Here is an 18,022-nt window from a genome sequence, read left to right on the forward strand (position 1 = left end):
TCAGAGATTTAGCATCCTGAGGGGCATATGTCTCGTTCGACATTTGGAGAAATTCCAAGTGCAGTGAGATGGAGATACATAAGAAGGTGAGGCTTTGCAGAAGACGCAGTGGGAAGGCAGGATAGCTTTTGAGTCATCAAAGTGAATGTGACAAGTTACTTATTGGAAATGTGCTGATCCCCAAAAATGTATGTGGAGCAGCATACTTATGGCAGCAACACCCATTTTGTTCCTGTTCAGCCAGAGTAGAAACTTATTCATAGCAGCAGTGTATTAATTCTCTCATGATGCTAACATTTGTTTCGGCTTCTTCCATCCTCTTCTAAATACTCTTGCCCTGTTCAGGCATCCGTGTACAATGAATGCTTGTAGGTCAGGTGTGGGGACTGCTCCCTTCATCTGCTTCACTGTAAAGTCCATCTAAACCATTTTTTGGTCTTCAGAGATCATCAACACCCAAGGTGCCTCAACCCTCTGGAAGGTACACAAGCAAATATTGGAGACAAGAACTTCTGTGTGGGGCAATACCCACATTTTATAACTGGGTGCCAGGTAAACAGTGTCCTGCTCCTAGATAGGTAAAGGTAAAGGGACCCCTGACCATTAGGTCCAGTTGTGGCCGACTCTGGGATTGCGGTGCTCATCTCACTTTATTGGCCGAGGGAGCCGGCGTACAGCTTCTGGGTCATGTGGCCAGCATGACTAAGCTGCTTCTGGCAAACCAGAGCAGCGCACAGAAACGCTGTTTACCTTCCCACCGGAGCGGTACCTATTTATCTACTTGCACTTTGACGTGCTTTAGAACTGCTAGGTTGGCAGGAGCAGGGACCGAGCAACAGAAGCTCACCCCATTGCGGGGATTCGAACCGCCGACCTTCTGATCGGCAAGTCTTAGGCTCTGTGGTTTAACCCACAGTGCCAGATACTTGATTGTAAATGTTAATTTTAATAGCAGCTTGTTTTTTGTATGTGCATTCATTTTACACAGTGTTGGTTTTAGTTTGTTGTGCCAAACGCTGGGGTAGAAAAAGAAATGAGCGCTCAGCTGTTGTACACACGTTATTTGAAATCATTATATTGAGTTTTAAATTGTTTTAATTTGCTTTAAATTCAGTCTTTTATTGTTATTTTTTATTGTTTTCTACTGTATATCCATGCTAGCATTTGATTTTATACACACACATGCACACTGTTTTGTGAACCAGCCACAGAACAGGACAGGTATGTAATTAGTAAATAAATAAATAAAATAAAATAAAATTCATGTCTGTAGCCAAGAAACAAACACCTGTGTTTTGTGTGTGTGTGAGAGAGGACTTTGCCTCAAGTGTAATCATGGTAAGCAAATGTGAAGAGAGTAATAATGCAGCACCCATGTTGAGCTTGTTATAATCTTCTCCCATATGATATTCAGATTTACTATTTTCACTCAGCTGAGCTCCCTTCCTGTTTGGTATATAGCTTTATTGATGCTGTAAAGGAAAACAACTTACCTGTGGTTATGTAAAAATGGACATGGAGCTGCTTACTTTCCAGTTGTCACTAGATCCAATCCATAAAAAACTCTTTGACCCACAGATTTTATGGTGAGATGGATGGGTAAAAAACAACAAAAACCGTAACATCCTGCAAGACTGAAAGTTATTCAGTCTTGAGGGGCAGTTTGTGATAATAGCAGATTCACTATAGGTGGAAACTCTTGCGAATGGGACAAAAGCCAGGCTGGTCTTTTATACCAGACAGCGAAGATACTACAACCAGGAACTCTGTTGAGAACTGCTAAAAAAAGGGACCATTTGCTCCTGTTTGCAGCTTCCTATGAGTTGAACTATCATAACTGTAGCCTTGGAACATTTTTGTGGCAGCAGACTCTTAGGTTCTGGACACATCCCACCACTCACTCAAGCTGTTTATTGGGCGCTCCTGGACAGGAAGTGCTACAAAAGCTTCCTGTTTGGCTAGGACCTTGCATGCTGTCCTGGGCTCCTTTCAGGATATAAATTTTATAAATAATTAACTAAATAACTTGTGGCTTTTGTGTGTTCCTGTTCTGATTTTTGGGCCCCTCAGCTCTGCCTCCCCTTGTGGGATGACGTAGGTCATCACTTACCGTATTTTTTGCTCTATAAGACTCACTTTTTCCCTCCTAAAAATTAAGGGGAAATGTGTGCGCGTCTTATGGAGCGAATGCAGGCCGCGCAGCTATCCCAGAAGCCAGAACAGCAAGAGGGATTGCTGCTTTCACTGCGCAGCGATCCCTCTTGCTTTTCTGGCTTCTGAGATTAAGAATATTTTTTCCCTTGTTTTCCTCCTCCAAAAACTAGGTGCGTCTTGTGGTCTGGTGCGTCTTATAGAGCGAAAAATACGGTACATACACCTGTATCTCAGCCCCTAATACAGGGCTCATCCACAGTTTGCTTGTTCCGCCCCTAGGAAGCACAGGCCTGAGAGGTTTTCTGCTTGCCCCATGCTTTCTAGGGACAAGATCTGAGAGGTTTTCCGTATGCTCCCACCCTGGGAAAACCTGCATTTACTAGTGACTCGGAGCAAACGTCAGTCAGCAGAAAACCTGATTGATGTTTGCTCTGATTCAGAGTGTCCCTGGGGGGAAGTGGTGGAACAAATGCCATTGTGGAGGAAGCTACAGTCTTTGGGAAGTCCAAAAAGTAGTCATTCTGAAAGGCCATTTGTTTTCATTCTTTCTTTTTTTAATGTCACAAAAGAGATATTTGTTGTTGATTGTCTGGAGGATGTGGTAGCAGAGGCATATATAAGCAGAGTGTGTATATAAGTGTGGGTGGCGGTCTAAACCACTGAGCCTCCTGGGCTTGCCAATCAGAAGGTCAGTGGTTTGAACCCGCACCACAGGGTGAGTTCCCATTGCTCTGTCCCAGCTCATGCCAACCTAGCAGTTCAAAAGCATACCAGTGCAAGTAGATAAATAGGTACCATTGTGGCTGGAAGGTAAATGGCGTTTCCATGCGCTCTGGTTTCCGTCATGGTGTTCCACTGTGCCAGAAACGGTTTAGGCATGCTGGCCACCTGACCCGGAAAGCTGTCTGTGGACAAACACCAGCTCCTTCGGCCTGAAAGCGAGATATGTGCCGCAACCCCATAGCCACCTTTGACTGGACTTAACTGTCATGGGGTCTTTTACCTTTTTTACCTTTACCTACAAGCAGAGAGACAGGAACTGGATTAAAGGAGATATTGGATGCTAGAAGCAATTTATTCAGAGCAAAAAGCCAAGTTGATAGTGAACAATGTGGTGTCGGATGAACTTCTAATTGAAAAAGGGACACGACAGGGGTGCCCTTTATCCCCTCTGCTATTTATTTCTGTTCTGGAGGTATTGCTGAATATGATTAGGGAGGACCAGCTGGTGCAAGGTATAGAGGTCGGAGCGAAACAATACAAACTGAAAGCCTTTGCAGATGACCTAGTTTTGACAGTACAGGAGCCAGTATCTAGCACAAAAAGAGTTTTGGAACTTATTTTGGAGTTTGGTCGGGTGGCGGGATTTAAGTTAAACAAACAAAAAACTAAGGTTTTGGTCAAAAATCTGACACCTACAGAGATAGAGGGGTATCAGAAAGAGACAGAGCTAAGTGTGGTTAAAAAAGTGAAATACCTGGGGGTATACTTGTCCACTAAAAATTTAAACCTTTTCAAAGATAATTATGAAAAATGTTGGTTGGAAATTAAAAAAAGACTTGGATATCTGGTCAAGATTGAAACTTACCTTGTCAGGCCGAATCGCAGCTATAAAGATGTGTGTTTTGCCAAAAATGCTATTCTTATTTCAAACCCTTCAGGTCGTGGACAGAATGGAATGTTTTGGAAAATGGCAGAAGGATATTTCTAAGTTTGTCTGGCAGGGCAAAAAACCCCGAATAAAATTTAAAATACTAACCGACTCAAAAGAAAGAGGGGGGTTTGCCCTGCCGGACCTAAGGTTGTACTATGAAGCTGCAGCCTTCTGCTGGTTGAAGGATTGGTTCCTGTTGGAAAACACCGATGTCCTAGATCTGGAAGGGTTTGATAATGTGTATGGTTGGCATGCATACTTGTGGTATGACAAGGCGAAGGTTCATAAATTGTTTAAAAACCATATTGTCAGAAAATCAATTTTTGCCGTCTGGATGAAGTACAAGGACTTATTAGAAAGTAAGACCCCGAGGTGGTTATCACCTGTGGAAGCCAAGATTTCTAAAAAAAAGCCCAATATGGAGGCCTACTGGCCAAAATATTGGGAATTGATTGAAAGAGTTGGAGATAATTGGAAGCTCCAAAGCCAGGACAAATTAAAAGGCAAGGTGCGAGATTGGTTACATTATGCTCAAATTCAAGAGGTATTTAAAATGGACAAAAAAGTGGGTTTCCAGTTGGAGAAATCGAAACTGGAGACGGAGTTACTAGAACCAAAGACTAAGGTACTTTCGAGGATGTATGATTTGCTGCTTAAATGGAACACACAGGATGAGACAGTTAAATCTGCTATGATAAAATGGGCACAGGATGTAGGACACAACATCATGTCTGAGGACTGGGAAAGGTTATGGAACACCGGTATGAAATTCACGGCATGTAGTGCCTTGAAAGAGAACATTATGAAAATGGTATACCGGTGGTACATGACCCCAGTCAAGTTGGCTAAAATATATCATCTTTCTGATAATAAGTGTTGGAAATGTAAGGAGGCAGAAGGGACATTCTTTCACCTCTGGTGGACCTGTCCGAAAGTAAAGGCCTTTTGGGAAATGATACATAATGAGCTGAAAAAGGTATTCAGATATACCTTTTCTAAGAAACCAGAGGCCTTTCTTCTGGGCATGGTGGACCGGAAGGTGCCAAAGAAGGACAGAACCTTGTTTATGTATGCAACCACAGCAGCTAGGATTCTTATCGCAAAGTTCTGGAAGACACCAGATTTACCCACACTGGAGGACTGGCAGACGCAGCTGATGGATTACATGGAGTTGGCAGAAATGAGTGGCAGAATTCGAGATCTGAGCGAAGAAACAATGGAGGAGGACTGGAAAAAATTTAAGGACTATTTGCAAAAACATTATAAGTTGTTTGAGTGTTAAGATTGCGCACGATTAAGAAACGTTATGCTTCTGCAATTTATTTTAAGTAAATGATAAAGTAAGTATTGATGAAAAAAATGAGACAAACTAGAACCAAAATATTATGTTTATTAAGAGTGCTAAAACTAAATTACAAATTTTTGAAATTGGTAACATAATAAATACAAAGGCATAATAAGTTGGGAAATAAGATAATAAATTGCTGAACTGGTTGGAATGATGAATGCAATGTTGAGAGGATGTGAGGAGGTCCAAAAAGATGTCGAAAAAATTCTACAATGACTTTTTCTTTTCTCTCTGTTTTTCTTTATATATATATAGAAAATGTTTCTTGTATGTTGCTGTTCAAACAAATTTGTTCACCTATGGAAAGAAACGCAATAAAAAATTTTTTTTTAAAAAAAAAGATATTGGATGCTGTGGCATAGTCCTTCCAGACCTGGACAATAATAATAGTACTAATATTCTGTGTTGTAGGAATTCAATACATCTCTGTGTGATTCTACATGCACTTGAATGACAGACCACAGCTACAAGGCAGGTTGCTGGATGGCAGGAAGCCTCAATAAATATTAGGGACTCAGCTACATTGGCAAAGCTTGGCCCCACGACCGTAGGTGCCTGGGGCTGTGGGTGCCGTGCAGTGTGCGTGGCCCTGGTGCTGAAATTTGTGGGTGCCCATCCCCTTCATGAGCAATTTTGTGAGTGCTGGGGCACCCAGGGTCCCAGGGAGCTGGCGTGTGGTCAGAAATGGGAGCCAACTGCTGCATCACACAGTATGCAGACATGGTGTGTGTGTGCACATGAATATAGTGAAAAGTGTGTATACTCTTATACACTCTGCATATTGGGTGAACCCACTAAATAATAGTGTTAAGTGAGCCAAAGGTGAATTACCTGAAAGACACCCCATTCTCATCTTTGTTGCCTGATCAGCATTTGGCAGGAATTATTTGCAAAGAAGAACTTATTTTGGCACTTTGAATATACTTCCAAGAACTTTGTTCTCCTTCTGAAAGCCAACCAAGTCAAAACAACTGGAAATTAAACGAGTATCAAACTTTGCAGAAAGTCATTCATTCTTGTAAGTGAAACAGCTTTTAGTATAAAAACCCCGGGTCTTCAGAGCAACTGAGTAAAGATATTCCGTGTTTATTTTGCAGATGGATTTTCAGAGGTGGAAAAATGTAATTATAAGAAAAGGAGGAAAATGTGAGCTGTCTGAGGCATAAAGTGCAGCACTTAGAATAAGACAATTGCCTAAATTCCCTGATTGACAGATGGATGTCACATTAGATGAAAATGATAACAGATTTAGTGGACTGAAGAATAACTTCCTCTTGACAGTGCTCTGACCTTTGACCTAAAACCTGACTCCTGTTAGCTTCACTAACACAGGGTAATTGTCACAGGTGCAGGATAAAAGGAACCTCTACAGCAGTACCAGTGGTTAGAGGACGATTTCTTTTGATGACCATAAATGCACTGTTGAGATACAGTCCAAACATCCTGACCTTTGTTGGCCTTTCTAGACATTAAAATTTACCCCAGGGAAAGAGGAAGCTGTGTAGATATTAGGAAAGGTTTGGTTCTGGCTGGCACAACGAAATATTGAAACTGCATAATAAGTAAGTATACAAACAGTGCAGAGTGATGGTAAAATAATGTATTTTCATTAACACAAAGCCCTGTTTTTCACACAATTGTGACACAGTTTTAATAGAGAATAGTACTGTGTGCTCAATAGAATTCATGGGTTTTTATAATTATTAGTAAACTATTACCATGTCATACGCTGGATACGTGCACTGCTCTAAAATGATTCTGTTGTATTTATATGCTAATCACTGGCTTTTGAATAGAAGCCAGCGCTTTGAAATTTGCTTAAATTTGGGAAAGGTAGAGGATTGTAGCAGTACTTATAAATGACATGGTGACAACTGTGAGACTTCACAAAAGTTTATACCTCCTTCTGTTAGAAAATAGAGTACATTTTATTCGCTTTCTGTGGCAACATGAATGGGGAATTCAGAAAACAAGAGGGCAGCACAATGAGCTATGCAAATATTCTTTGTAATAGACGAATGAATATTACAGAAGAAAACTAAATTACTGTGTATCCCATTAGAGTGAAGTCGATGCAGTAGCCTGGCAATGTTGTTTTCTTTTGATGTGGAAGAATGAATATCATAAGGGGGGGGGGCGACGCAAAATGATTGCACATCTCATTAAGCCAACGTTGATGCACTAAGAAACCTATGTGGGTTTCAGACTGTTTTACAGAAAATAAAGACAAGATCAAGTTGTTAAAGATCTGCTAACAAACAGAACAGTACATTCAATTACTGTGTTTGTCGGCGGTGGAATACGGAAATCTTCCAAATATTTATTCACAAAATATGAAGGAACAGAAACAATGGCCTGAACACAACAGGGTTGCTGGCATCAAATTTCTGCCACACTCTGAAAAGCAGCTATGGAAAAGGCATGAATTACGCTAAAATTCGTCGAGGGTTCTTATTAAGGTCATAGGTCCTGCCCTTTGGTTATTATTCGTCCGCAAATTGTTCTGATGAGTAATATGACACTAAATTAGCATATACAAGCCTTAGGGTAATTGCCCAAGGAAAATAAAATGATCAAGTTACCCTTTAAGGCTTTCTGCATAGGTAAGATGACTTCGGTCCACTATGAAAGGTACAGTCAAACCCACGTTTCTATTATGTCATGCTTGCTTATGATTAAATCATGATGAATATACGGGATTATTTCCATGGAACGTATTGTCATGCACACTTGGCAATAATAATGACTCCCTCCCAGACTACCATCTTTTCAAATGTGATGAGATCATCAGGTAACAGTGTAAGATATGAAGGCTTAGCATGCTGTGTTGTTAGCACATTTAAAAAAGAAATTGCTGGGATAATTAACAACTACCTATTTGTCTGTGGGCTGCATTCATTATGCCGGCACAAATTGGAGGTCTCAAAAATCTGTGCAGTAAAAATTTACTCTTTGTTCAGGAAGTTCCCCTTGGATTTGGGGGAAATTCTGGTTTGCTGTGTCTATTGTAATTGTGACAGGCAGTTGACATGTCTCATAGTCTAAATGTAGTGGCAAGCAGGGGGTGGTACAAATCACGGAGGGGGGGGGGAAACTGCCATTCACCCTTGTGCAAAGGAAAGGTGTTCTTAGCATACTCCAACCTATGTTCAGTCTAGAATTGGGTCTCTGAGGTTGAAGGTCAAATCTGTGAGGTCAAAGCTATTTCTTGTCAATCTTCGTTCACTAATGACACATGAATTGGAAATTAGAACAAAGTAAGTAAAGCGAATAGCCAGAAGGTGAGTGTCTGTTTTATTACTCCGAAGAGCTGGGAAATCTGGCCAATTGTTGCCCTATGTGGCTTGAATGACAGTTGTTAAGTTGAAAAAGGGACAGTGTGATGGGAATGCCACTTTAAATCTCAATTACCTCCTCCACTCCAATCAGCTTGGTAGAGCTTTAATGAAGTGCAATTCTCTGTCCTTTTCCTCATACTTCTATCTCTAGAATAAGCCTCACATTCAAGTTTGACAGCAGTACAATCAGTTTTCCATTCATCACTGGCCCTGTTTTAACCCTGCTGAAAAAAGGCCTAATGTACGTAGCAGTGATGGCAATTAGGCAGAAAAGTAATATTAGAAACTGACAAAAGCCTGAGTCTTTTAGCATTACAGGTGTTTTTTCAGCCCTTTCTAGACATAAAGGAATAGGCAGTGTTGTTAGGTTCCCTTCTTCGTGCTTTTCTTAAGCTGAAAGTCCAGCATTTTCAAGATTCAATTAATTAGAGACATGGAGAGCCAAAGAACAAGGTAAAAGCTATGTTCCTTCTCGCTGAAGATACACATCGTAATTGGCCCCTTATTAAAATGGATATCTTCTGGGTGTATGTTTAATAGGGTTGATAAAAGTCGTCATTTCCTCATTAGGACTCAGGGATGAAATACGCTCTGTGTGTGTTTGTGTATTTTGAACAGATGAGGGAAGAAATGAAAATATCTCTCTTTTATAATATAGGAATGCAAGTCCTTAATCCAAAGGACTCTCTCTGGGAAGCACAGCACCGAGAGGGAGGGGGGCAGTGAAATTGTGTGTGTGTGTCTGTTGCGGAGTGACAGGGTAGGACTCAGGGCAAGCTCAGCTTTCTTGTTTTATCTGGGTAGGCACAATATAAATGCATCTGAGGTCCTCTCCCCTAGCCATGCTTTCAAGACCTTTCTATAAGAAGGAAATGGCTTTAGGAAGAAGAGATGAAAAAGACCCGTCTTTAATACATGGTATTGCCTCTACTGTTTACGGTGCCGCCCCCCTCTCTCTCTCTGTACATGGCTATGTACAGCATGTACAGTCTGCTTTATCAAAGTCTCCAACGTACATATTTGGAGAGCACCCTAACGCTTGTTGTTGTTTGTATATGTGGTGTGTGTTTTTTGTTTAAAGAAGGTCGTTTTAGTTGGGTTATATGTGCTTCCCTAACAGCCCTTTTTATGCCAAATTTGGGAAATGTCAGTAAAGGTTGGTGCGTATGTGTGTGTGTGTGTCTGTTTTGTTTGGTTTGATAGATTCCACAAGCACATGTGGCCCTGGTGTAAGAATCCTTGTTGAAGAGAATGGGAGCCTGGAGGGAGAGGGGGGGTGGAAACACAGATGCAGCAATTAGGCGGCTCTTGCAGCTCATTGGGGATGTGACACAAGTGGGTGATAGTGGCTTTCACCTCTTCCACTCCCTTCTCTCCTGCCTGATTCCTAGAACAATCCCTGTCAGAAACACTCTTTGAAAAAGGCTGCATTAGACAATGGCTCTTCACCCTTATTTTATGCTTTAAGTAGTGGAGCAGAATGCTGTAAGGGGCTGCAAACAAGGCGTAATCTGAGAAAGACGCACAGGCATTGTTATAACTGTGAAAACCAGAAGAACCCCTTTCAAAGCCGTGACTGAAAGTGCTATGAAGACCTTTAGTCCTTTGCACTCTCCCAATCACCAATTAGACAAACATTAACATCAATTAAGCTGTTATACAGCACAGGTTCCATATAATTACCTTAATGGGTTGACGCTTTCTTTAGCAGCAATTTCTTAAACAAACTTCATCTTTTGTGCAACAGGCTAAGAAAATTTTCAGCAGGGAGCATTTCCTTTTGTCACGTTTTCTAAAGAGACAGCTGAATTGTTCTATTTAACAACAAACACCTTCACTAAGGACCCTCGTCCTGTCCTCGTTCCCACCACATTTGACTACCAGGCTCAAAGCTTATTAAGCATCGGAGACAAAAAAAACCTGACTAGCCAAGGGAGCGCAGACACATGCAGGGAGGGCAGCGCACAAAGAGCCTGTGAGTCTGGCACTGGTTTGCAAGCAGACCCTGGGCGAAAGCACCAATTGAATGAGCTGCCTATTTAGTAACCAAAGAGCCAGATCCGTCCTGACTATGGACACAAAGAACATGCAATAGAAAAACAGGATCTTGCTCATAAAACAAGACAAATCTGTCTAATTTATTTGGGACCAGTAAGTGCTCATTAAATGGAAGCCACTCGGAGTCTTCCTGTTCCCTCATCACCTAATTCTCTTAGACTCCTGACAATGACCAGGCTGATTTTTCCCCCTGTTTAACAAACATTCATTTGAAATGTACTCAAATACAGCTCTGTAAAGTACAGGCCTTATAACACATCTTGTTTTATTTTATACTAAATCCGTGGTAGATTTTTTTTTTATAAAAACAAAACTTGGTTTTTTTAATGTCGGTTTGAAATTATTTAGGAAGAAGTAGGCGGCAAAAACACTTGGCAAAGGGAAGTCTTTTAATTATATTCCATGAGAAAGAATTAATAGCTGAAGGTGCCAGTGAAATGAAAATAATTGCTTGTCCAGAATAGTGGGTACGTCTCTCTCTCTCTCTCTCTCTCTCTCTCTCTCTCTCTCTCTCTCTCTCTGGTTATTCACATACGTATCTCTAAAAATTAAATTGCAATGGATTTCTAGCAAAAGTCCACAACAAATTAGAGGGGGGTATATGACTATTGTGCAAAGAAATTTTAATATATATATACCACATAAAATGCTTTTTAAATGCCTTTGACTTCTTCTGTGCTCCCTTGTACCCAAGCAGTACCAGCTGATCATAACAATATGGTAGCAAGTAGCTAATTCATTTTTTACATATAGAAGGTCACAGTCTGGGCTTTTAGTACAAGTGTTTAGACCATTTAATCTCACCCCAGTGAACTCCAAACACCCCTTTGGGTCAAAGGCTCAAGACCGCAAAATTAAAAGACAGCTATGAATGTAATGTGTTATCTTTAACCTTAGGTGATGGTCACCAATGGCCAAAGCCACAGAGGAATAGCTATTTGTATTCATTTGTGTGAAGTGAAATATACTCGTAGAAATACTGGGAAACAAATAACGGGGCAATAGGTCATGGAGATCACTTGGTACTTTTGACATCTTGGAAACTTAGCATCACTACATATTTCTATATATATATATTATTCCACTTGACTAAAGTACACAAAAAGATTCCCTAGTAAAAATAATTTTAACCATAGTTTCTTTTAGAATACTTTTGATTTCTTTGAATCATGTTTGCTATTTTACTAGTTTTGAAGCAGAGAAGTTATTTATTACCAATAAGATATTAAAACTTTTTCAAGTCAATCAGGAGCAATCAGAACAAGAGATTTATTGTTAACCCTTGCACATTCCCCCCCCCATATAATGCTACGTTTGCTATGGTTTTGTTCCATAATTTACTACTTAGAGATAGGATAAGGTTGTATTGCTCATAGAACTAAATGACAATTACTTCTGAACAGAGATGTATGCAATCATAGAATCAAAAAATTGTAGAATTGGAAAGGACTGTGAGGGTTATCTAGTCCAACCCCCTGCAACATAGGAGTCTCAACTAAAGCATCTGTGACAGATGACTATCCAACCTCTGCTTAAAAAGCTCTAATCCTAGACATTTACTTAGGTGTACCTCCTAGTGAAAATGGGGCTCACTTCAGAGTTGGCACATAGGTTTGCCCTGTAAATCTGACAAAGAATGCTTCTTAGGGGTTCTTCAATAACGTATGTTATTTGCAAAGCAGAAATAACATACATTATGACTTGCTGTGGTACCTCGGGTTACAGATGCTTCAGGTTACAGACGCTTCAGGTTACATACTCCGCTAACCCAGAAATAGTACCTCGGGTTAAGAACTTTGCTTCAGGATGAGAACAGAAATCTCGCAGTGGTGGCGCAGTGGCAGCAGGAGGCTCCATTAGCTACAGTGGTACCTCAGGTTGAGAACAGTTTCAGGTTAAGAATGGACCTCCAGAACGAATTAAGTTCTTAACCCGAGGTACCACTGTATTTACTTAGATTCCTCAACAGCACTAGGCCTGTTTCTGCACATTAATACCCTAAATTGGATTTTGTGCATGCTTTGTGTGCTGGTTTCCTCTCAAGACCTCAGGCCGTGATTTGATCCAGAGATGTTTCATTCAGCAACTGGGCAGACCTTCTGATCTAAGGGAGTATGCAAGATACTATATAGGAAGAGGTGATTCCTCAACTTGAAAAGTAATCACCAACACTTTTAAATGTGCCTAGAAGCAATTTGGTAATGCTTTTAATGTCACTTGTAGTTTGGCCATAAGTATAGCCATTTGGACTGCCCAAAGCTGGTTTCATAGAACTGACTATTATGTCTAGTCCTGTTTGCTGTTATTTATCTATTGCATTTATAGCTCACTTTTTTTGTCCAAGGAGTTCAAGGTGATGATTATGGTTCTCCCTCTCCTCAGCTAATCTCCATCACAACCCTGGGAGGTATGGTAGATAAGGCTGAGAGGCAGTGAATGGCCCAAAGCATAGCTGTCAACTTTTCCCTTTTCTTGTGAGGAATCCTATTCAGAATAAGGGAATTTCCCTTAAAAAAGGGGAAATGTTGACAGCTATGGCCCAAAGTCACCTAGCAAGGTTAATGGCCAAGTGAAGATTTGATCTCTTGTCTCCCAGGTCTCAGTCTGACACTATAACCACTATAAAACACTGTACTGGAATGAAGGCCCAAGTAACCTAGAGGAGGTCTCTCTGTTTCTTTATGTCCCATTGCTTGGGGATACTTCCGGATGCATTGCTGTTGCTTGAGGCTCAGGTGGCCTTGGTGATGCAGAGTGCCTTCTGTCAGCTTCAGCTGGTGGCCCAGCTGCATCCCAACTTGAAAAGAGTAGCCTAACTTCTGTTGCCTCTGCTCTGGTAACCTCTAGGTTAGTTTACTGCAACGTGTTATATGTGGGGATGCCTCTGAAGATGGTTTGGAAACTTCAGCTGGTACAGAATTTCAGTGGCTTGGTTGCTCACCAGGGCAAGATGGTTTGAGCATATTACACCAATCCTGGCACAACTGCACTGACTGCCAGTTGGTTTCTGGGCACAATTCAAAGTGCTGGTTTTGACCTTAAAGGCCTTAAATGGCCCGGGACCACAATATCTCAAGGACTGCTTCTTCCAATATGAACTGACCCAGACCCGGCAATCATCATCTGAGGCCCTTCTTTGTGTGCCTCCTCCCCAACACGTTGACAACACGAAAGCCTTTTCTGTAGTGGCTCCTCATTTGTGGAATGCTCTCCCCAGGGAGGCTCACCTGGTGCCTTCATTACATATTGTATTAGGTATGAGTTACTCGTGCGTAAACTGGTGCCTTTCTCGGTTAATTTGCCTTGTTAAACCTTTCTGACTGCACAGCCCCTTCTCATCGTGGCTGCCTCAGTCACTGGCAGAATCCGTCAGTGGGCATTACTTGAACCTCTTCCAGCATAAAAGTTGTTTGACACCCAGTCTCCTCCTCCTCTCACTGTGCGGGAGTCTTCTGCGCAGGGAAGGCATGGGTAGCGGAGGACCTGGGCTCTCCTCACTGATGTCCAGTGAAGAGTCCTGGAGCCCTCTCTCCACTTCCCCCGTCTGCCCCCCTTTATCCCCGGTGTTGCACTGATTGGCTTCCCCCTCTACTGAGCTGTTTCTCCCCCTGCTGCTGGGTCCTTCGCCAGCATCATCTGGGAGCCTCCCCTTCGCCTCTCGCTCCAATGTCAGTTCCCTGACACATATCTTTAGGGGTGCCAGCACAAAACCTTTCTCTATAACCAGGCCTTGGTGTAATTAAACAACCCATGGCTTTTTAAACTGTTAGGGGTTGCTGTTGTTGTTTCCAATTATGGTGCACATGTTTTATATTGTAAACCACCCAGCGATCTTTGGATGAAGGGTGGTATAGAAATTTAATAAACAATAATATTAATAACAATTGTTGAATTTCAGCAGTAAAACAGTACTGATCCATTGGATCCAAAGTAGGGATGGGGGAATCCCTTGGAAAGGATGAAATACTCATTTCTAAACCTGAATTGGCAGGCCAAATAGGCTGGGAGATTATTAAAGAAGGAAACATAAGATAAAAGAAGAACTGTAGACTAGTAATGCAAACCAAGGAAGCTGAACCCATATGCTGAATTGAGAGTAGCCTCTCAGTGTTACTCTCAGAGAATCATAGAGCTCTAGAGTTGGAAGGGACCCTGGGGATCATTGAGTCCAACCCCTGCAATGTAGGAATATGCAACTGTCCCATACGGGGATCAAACATGCAACATTTGTTGTTTGGTTGTTTATATAACACCCTACACCTGGAGGTCTAAAACAAAAACAAAAGCAACGAAATACCCCCCCCCCCCCAGAAAAGTCCCTACATTTTTTAAGGGCATAGGATGTCAATCAAATCAGTCACTCACCCTTGGCATTATCAGCACCACACTCTGAATTCAAATAGGAATGTATGGTGAGGACAATTCATAAAGGCTGCTTCACAGTTCAAGTGTTGTCATCTTCCAGGGTGTTCTAAGGCTGCAATCCTGTGCCTATTTACCTGGGAGTAAGCCTCACTGGGACGCGGGTGGCGCTGTGGGTTAAACCACAGAGCCTAGGACTTGCCGATCAGAAGGTCGGCGGTTCGAATCCCCGCGACAGGGTGAGCTCCTGTTGCTTGGTCCCTGCCAACCTAGCAGTTTGAAAGCACGTCAAAGTGCAAGTAGATAAATAGGTACCACTCTGGCGGGAAGGTAAACGGCGTTTCCGTGCACTGCTCTGGTTCGCCAGAAGCAGCTTAGTCATGCTGGCCACATGACCCGGAAGCTGTACGCCGGCTCCCATGGCCAATAAAGCGAGATGAGCGCCACAACCCCAGAGTCGGTCACGACTGGACCTAATGGTCAGGGGTCCCTTTACCCTTACCTAAGCCTCACTGAACTCATGCATATGATTGCTCTGGAAGCCCCTGTATATCTCCTAAGCAATGGAACATCTGTGCTTATTCGATAAGTATATGACGTGTAGGAATAAAAAATGGGCTTTTGAAATTGTTCTAGTTACATATATTGATTTATTTAATAAGTGGCTCTTCACTGGAATTGGTCCCAGAACAGGTTACACAATTAAAATATCAAAAGAACTGAGCTACATGATAATTGAGCATGAATCAAGAAATCAGCAAGATTCTTAAATGCCTAAAATGTAAGAGAGCATGGTATAGTAAGACAGGTTTTGATTGGTGCCAATAAGTTTGGAACCAGACCAGCTTCCTGGGGAGAGCATTCCACAGCCAGGATGCCATGGCAAAAAAAAGGCAACCTCTCTGGTTCTCACTCACTTCACCTTTAGCAAAAAGAAAACTGAGAGGACTTCAGCTGATGACCTGAGACTGCAGCAGGATGATATGGGAGAAGCTACTTGGGACACCTCGAGGTCCCAAGGTTTAAAAGGAAAGGCTAGCACTTTTTTGAATGGGATTCTTTGTGATGTATTAGAGTTTTACTACCTATTAAGGTTTTTTTTATTATTACTTATTAATGTCGTGCAATATGGTGTAGTGCTTAACAACATAATTTTAATACTATTTTATATACCTGACTAAACTTTCAGGAACAAGGAAAGAGTATGTTTGAAAACAATGGGCTATATGTGTAGAAGCCTGAGCTAAAAAGGGCGTATGTTTTCAGGAATGTTTGGTTTTATAAATGGCCAATAGGCCCTATCAGTCTACAGAGTCCAGAAAGGGTAGGGGTCTCGGTTCTTTTAGCATCAGATGTAGCTGAATTCTGAAATGCATACCTGTCAGATCCAGTAAAAGGATTCATCTTGAAACTGCATAGTGTTGTATCCAGTGAAGTTGCTCTATTCACTCAAAGACTACTGCTTGTGCAATGGAATTTCCCCTTCCTCTCCACCCCAGTGTGCCTCACAAATCTGTTCTGGGGCCTCCCCCAACTCTCCAGAGCAAATTTCCAGTGGGGCAGGAGACACTAGCAGGGAGTAGTAGTTCTGTTCTCCTAGCAGAAGTCCTCCTGCAAATGGGACAACTTTGTCAGATACAGCCCAGATTTTTCCCCCATGGATTCCCACCACCACCACCAAATCACAGATCATGTCTTTCTCCGTTGAGTGAACCTTGAGAACCATGGATTTGTTGCTTACTAGCACAGTCATGACCTCAAAACATGGACCTTACGGATCTTCCCAATTTTACAAGGGAGCCCCTCTATACCACTACCACATTATATATCTATGTCCAGTGCATGGTATTTGTGGTTTTATCACCAACGTATGTAAAAATTAGGGACACAGGTGGCGCTGTGGGTTAAACCACAGAGCCTAGGGCTTGCTGATCAGAAGGTCGGCGGTTTGATCCCCGCAACGGGGTGAGCTCCCGTTGCTCGGTCCCTGCTCCTGCCAACCTAGCAGTTCAAAAGCATGAAGTGCAAGTAGATAAATAGGTACCGCTCCGGCGGGAAGGTAAATGGCATTTCTGTGTGCTGCTCTGGTTCACCAGAAGCGGCTTAGTCATGCTGGCCACATGACCCAGAAGCTGTACGCCGGCTCCCTCGGCCAGTAAACCCCAGAGTCGTCTGTGACTGGACCTAATGGTCGGGGTCCCTTTACCTTTACCTTTATGTAAAAATCACGAAGGTTCATGAGGATCTTGACTCAGTGATTTTGGGGTGCTTGCAAGTACTAGCTGTGCGATTTTTACTGTACAGTCTAAGCTTTAATTTGATGGTGTGGGGGTTTTTTCCCCAGGATGGAGATCCCATGTAAAACTGTGAATTCAAGAGGATCCAATTTGATTCTGTTGGATCTGAGTTTTACCCAGTTCCTTTGGAAAAGCACAGTATTTGCGGCGGCGGGGGGGGGGGGAGTTGAGGAGATTTCACCCCTCCCATTCCCAAGAATCTCCTGACCATCTCCTGATGGTCTCTGCTGACTCTCCAGAGAAGAGGAGGCGTGTCCTGCCTATCTACTTATTCTGCCCAGCAACATCTCTGTGTGTGTGAGAGAGAGAGTCAGTCAGTGTATCGGAGAGAGTGAGAGTGTTAGAGATCCTAGAGATTAGGTTGCTGCTAAGAGCAGCTGCAGACTCTCAGTGTAGCATTGATTTATGCTTAGAATATTCAGCTCTGTATATAGTTTTGTATCATAGTTGTAGTTACAGAATAAAAGGAAGATATTTTACAGAGCTGCTCTCCGAGTGGTTTATACTCTGCAAGACTCTGCAAAACTCTGCTGCGCAACGACTGTAGTATTGAGACAGTGAATCCGGTGCTCTCAGCTCTAAGCTGTGAGTCCACAGCACTGTGACCTGTTCCTGTGGGAAAAGGAGGTCTCTGGCGGTGCTACCCAGCTCGCCTAGCCCAGTCGGGGTTGAGGTGCATGAGTCCAGTTGGTACACTGGCTCTAGGGCGATGCTGACAGGAGTACGGGGACCCAGAAGAGGGAGAAGTGACCCAGAACAGGAAGGAGAGAAGCAAGCAATGAGAATGCTGCCTGTGGCATTTCCTAAAATG

Source organism: Podarcis bocagei, assembly GCF_964188305.1.
Source record: "Podarcis bocagei genome assembly, chromosome: 1".
Classification (NCBI taxonomy): domain Eukaryota; kingdom Metazoa; phylum Chordata; class Lepidosauria; order Squamata; family Lacertidae; genus Podarcis; species Podarcis bocagei.